Raw genomic sequence first — 5,000 nt, 5'->3', positions numbered from 1 at the left:
TACACGTTGCATTTGCCAAAAAGGTGAGAGAATAGTATGACAAGGAGTCATGGGCACTTCAAATACTTTTGCACACAAGACCAACCTGCTTGACAAAGTACGAGCTCCTACTGGCAGGATCTACCGAAAAAAATCAGAAGGTCTCAACCAATATTGCACAGCGGCAGGGAGTAAAGTTGGATCTAGAGGAAAGGTAGTCAAGTGTTTAGAGGCGATGATTTCATAGGGTAATATAGGAGTTATTTTATGCCACGAGTATAAGCTGTTTGTGCTGATTGTGCATGTTTCCTTAATGAGCATAAAATTACGAAGATTCCTGGACAAAAAGATTTGACACTTTCCTGTTGTTTTAACTTCTGGACCACAACCTAAAAAGAAGGCCAACAATGTACCCTTCCCCCACCCCACCCAGGACAATGTTGTTCAGGAAGATGAGCAAAGAATCCATGTACTGTATATCTCAACATTGTGGTGGGAGGGGGCGAAGTGGCAGTGGCAATTTAAGAACCTTAATTCATGCATAAATTTTTTTGGATATGGACCAGGTTCATATACATGTAGTAAACAACCTTGTCCAGGATTCTTGGTTACCCTCTGCTCTTTTGACATCCATTTAAAGAAAATTAATATGTTTACGCTGTAGAACCATAAAAAAAAATTAAATAAAAAACAAGGATTCCATTTCCAATACAAGCCCTCAAAATTAAACAGCCTAAGGCACGCATTTACAGGATAAAATGCAGTTGAGTTATCTCAGATCAAATCCAATGTTGGAAGCTACATGCTCATATTGTAATACAGTACCGGGTCACTACTGTAGCAGCACACACTATTCATAAGCCAATCTACATTCGCCACAATTAGCTTAACCCTGAGCACTTGAGAATGAAGTGAACTTTAAATTCTTCATTCATCCAAAAGGGAAATTTGAATCATATATGGATCACGAGTGCATGAAAAGACATGTCTTCTACATGAACAATGGCAGTGATCTTTTTCACTGTAACTTAGAGATAACATAACATAACACAAGTTATACGTAATTAGAGGTTGTTTTCATTGCATGAGTCATCTACAAAATTACAAGAATTTAAGTAATGATGAGCGACTTACCACTGTTTTTCCAAACAGATGCTTTTCCGTGTGATGTCAAGCGAAAGCTTCGCCAATCATTGGCAAGAACTCTGTAATAGTGATTTGATGCAGTTAAATAAATTACTCACACCAAACTCAGGAGATACAGTATTTACTAATTGATCAGTTTTGATTAACCTTTGCGGCTGCTATACAGACACAACCCACGTTAATTAACACATGCACTTGCTATCTCATGTAATCCATCAAGGCAAGTGTTTTAGCCCAGCAGAATTCCAATCAAGATTTTACCTTACATTAAGTCTCGCTTAATTCTTAAATCACTTTGCAATGTTCCTTGCCTGAATAATGAATCCGGCCGCAAATAAATTAAGTGTAAGCAATACAGGAAGATTGCTTGCGTGCCTGTGTCACTCACAAGTGACTTTACAAAATAATCATACCCGGTAAAAGGAATACCAACGGCTAGTTGTAAAACAGGGAATGGGGAATGAAGCAATGGGAAAGGGGAACGGGGAATGGGAAACAGGGAATCTCTAAAAGGAGGAATCTCTAAAAGGGGGAAGTTCTAAAATGGGGAAGTTCTAAAGTGGGGAATCTCTAAAAGGGGGAATTACTAAAACTGGGATTCTCTAAAAGAGGGAATCTCTAAAAAGGGGTATCTCTTAACATCTTTTTAACTCCTAAGAAAGTGTGACAGTCATCAATCACTGGGCAGGAAATGGCTTTCAGATAGCGCTGCATCAAAACATTAGCAGCTGACAACTTCTTACTGCGATCGCAAGTCTCTCATACAGTATATTTATTTAATATATGTATCCATAAATGCATCAGTGAAGGTTGTTAACACGCCTAAGACCTAGCGATTGGCTCACTTGGCGTTCTTTCTCCACCGCTAGCCTTATAATGAAAGAGAGGCGCTCCACAGAGGACAAAGTGTTCCCAAGCCAACATCAGTTGCAATTTCACTTCAACTTGAAAGAAATTCAGTGTCAACAAAACAACATAATTATTTGTTAGGTCACTGAAGGATGTAGCATCCCTTTATGTTTCAAGGGATTCGTATTAGTTGGCCTTCTCGAGCTAACTGATTGGCCTTGCAAATTAGCAATGTATTCTTTGCAATGAACACCGCTCCCCTTTTTGCTGTGTTAAACATAGTCGATTTTTACAGCCACCATCCGAAGGCATCTTATGAGGAAGGGCAACAAATAATTTAATTGCCTGTCTTCAAATAGAAATGGTGGGAAAACATGATGGTATTTACTTTTCTCAGACGCATCAAAAAAAGGCCATTCATGCCACAGTAGTGTACAACTAAATTCAATAGTAATAAGAATATGTAGAATCATAAGCATCCTTGTGTTATATTGTTGGCTTTTCGAGTCATTTCCTTAAATTTTATTTCGTGGTACTCAAGTTGATGGATACCTCACCATTCACTTGCACACGAACACATAAAGGGGAAATCTGAGCAGTGCATGCATGACGAAAAGCATGAAAGACCAATTAAAGAAATACTAAATTCTCCCAAAGTTGTTCGAGATGGCGGGAAAACCATAAAAAAATATTTTTTCGCGACAGGCAATGTTTTGTCTCTTCTCAGCCAAGTTGACGTTAAGTGAACATGGCTGAACTTCAGTTTATCTTGGCTTTTGCTAGTAAAAGGAAAAAGCTTGACGGATTTGCTGGTTTGCCGAAGTTTCGATGGGAAGACCTAGTCAGCCAACAAGTGATAGGTCAAGGGACCATTGGAGCCGTGTTTTTGGTGTTTTCAAGCTGAAGGAAAGCCCACAGAAAATGTTATTGTAAAAAAGCTGTTAAGTACAACTCAGGATTTTACAGCTACATTTATCAAGGAGGCCAAGATTTTACAGGATTTACAGCACAAAAACATTGTTTCATGTTTACAGTGCGTTATTAAATTCCTCTCACGGCTGATATCCCACAGTGCATCCAAATGTCAAAAATAAGATTATTCTTTTGCTTCCTCTTTTGCTTGACTGTAATGGTGAATTGTCAAAGGTGCTTAGAAGGTCTCGCTTCTCTACTCTCCTCACGTTGTTGGTTTTCTGACTTTAAAGCCATTAACTTGTCTTCCAGCTTCTGTTCCAGCTTTACAACTTTCATATTGTATGTTTCGTCCGCAGTTTTAAGATAGAAACAGTACTTTGTTGATATTTTAATAGCAGGCATTTCTGTGTGAATTGCACCAGCGGTCAAAAATTGCACTGTTAAAATGGATGCTTGTCATTAAAATCAATGGATCAGACCGCTCTTAATTTTTGCGGTCTCGGAGATTCCCCTTTTTAGTGATTCCCCCTTTTAGAGATTCCTCATGTTAGTAATTCCCCCTTTTAGAGATTCCCCCGTTTAGAGATTCTCCATTTTAGAGATTCCCTATTTTATTAATTCCCCCTTTTAGAGATTCCCCATTTTAGAAATTCCCCCTTTTAGAGATTCTCCATTTTAGTTATTCCCCCTTTTAGAGATTCCCCGTTTTAGTAATTCCCCCTTTTAGAGATTCCCTATTTTATTAATTCCCCCTTTTAGAGATTCCCCAATTTAGAGATTCTCCATTTTAGAGATTCCCCCTTTTAGTAATTCCCCCTTTTAGAGATTCCCTATTTTATTAATTCCCCCTTTTAAAGATTCCTCATTTCAGAAATTCGCCCTTTTAGAGATTCCCCATTTTAATAATTCCCCCTTTTAGAGATTCCCTATTTTATTAATTCCCCCTTTTAAAGATTCCTCATTTTAGAAATTCGCCCTTTTAGAGATTCCCCATTTTAGTAATTCCCCCTTTTAGAGATTCTCCATTTTAGTAATTCCCCCTTTTAGAGATTCCCCATTTTAGAGATCCTCCATTTTAGAGATTCCCCCTTTCAGTAATTCTCCCTTTTAGAGATTCCCTATTTTATTAATTCCTCCTTTTAGAGATTCCCCATTTTAGAAATTCGCCCTTTTAGAGAATCCCTATTTTAGTAATTCCCCCTTTTAGAGATTCCCCATTTTGGAGATTCCCCCTCTTAGACTCCCTATTTTAGTAATTTAGAGATTCCCCCTTTTAGAGATCCCCTATGTTAGCAGTTCCCCCCTTTTAGAGATCGACTGAAACTCAACCCACATGCTGGCCAAGGCCAGAGTTGAACCCAGGCTAGCAGTGGTGGTAGGCTCGATAGATAACCAGTAAGCCACCCTGACTCCCAAATGAATGCAGATTGCCGTCAGGTCAAGCAATGGCTTCGTGAACGGAATTAATTTCAACGAAATTACTCTGCAAATTACGATTTGATGTGGTTATTACATTATCAAGTATCACGATAAAACGATCATGTTTCATACGTAGAGGGTTTATCCTTACGCATAACTCAAAGTAACTTCAAAGTCGACCATCAAATTCTGTAACTTTATGAGAGAGTTTAACATGGATCAATGATGTTTCAGTTCTGTCGCAAAGCGAGACATAAGACTTACGTATACGTATATGCATCTACAATTAGTCTACTAGCTACTTGGTGGGACTTACGTACATGTAGTTTTCCAGAGCGAAATCTGTTAAACGTGCTTTGGTATCCTTTCAATTTTCCAACCACAAACTTTGAATCTGTTCTTACTTGCCTTATCTATCACAAATGACGGAAAACTAAGAAAAGAAACCGAAACTTCCGTGTTGCGATAAACTGCTGAGAGGCACCTCCCACAATAATCCGAGAATAAGAGAGAGCCTGAGAAAGAGATTGGTAGGTATGTCATGTATGGGGACACATGATTTTGTCCCAAAAGTAGGAGGTACTACCATGTACTATTGTAGGTGTAGTAGCAGTGAAGGTGATGTAATAATAATAATAATAATGATAATAATAATAATAATAATAATAATAATAATAATAATAATAATAATA

General features: G+C 38.1%; 2 protein-coding genes across 2 annotated transcripts in view; both read right to left on the bottom strand.

Annotated features, from left to right (window-relative positions):
* The window catches only part of LOC138024374 (tetratricopeptide repeat protein 28-like), a 46,501-nt gene extending 41,715 nt beyond the window's left edge, over positions 1 to 4,786 (bottom strand). The window contains exons 1-2 of the mRNA XM_068871566.1: positions 4,629 to 4,786; positions 1,114 to 1,184 (exon numbers count right to left, since the gene is read on the bottom strand). The gene's annotated coding sequence lies outside the window, so the exon portion shown is untranslated. The remainder of the gene's footprint in view (positions 1 to 1,113; positions 1,185 to 4,628) is intronic.
* The window catches only part of LOC138024364 (tetratricopeptide repeat protein 28-like), a 245,376-nt gene that overhangs the window by 169,089 nt on the left and 71,287 nt on the right, over positions 1 to 5,000 (bottom strand). The window lies entirely within an intron of this gene.

The sequence above is a fragment of the Montipora capricornis genome, chromosome 11, assembly GCF_036669925.1.
Source record: "Montipora capricornis isolate CH-2021 chromosome 11, ASM3666992v2, whole genome shotgun sequence".
NCBI lineage: Eukaryota > Metazoa > Cnidaria > Anthozoa > Scleractinia > Acroporidae > Montipora > Montipora capricornis.
This window is presented reverse-complemented; position numbering and strand designations above follow the sequence as displayed.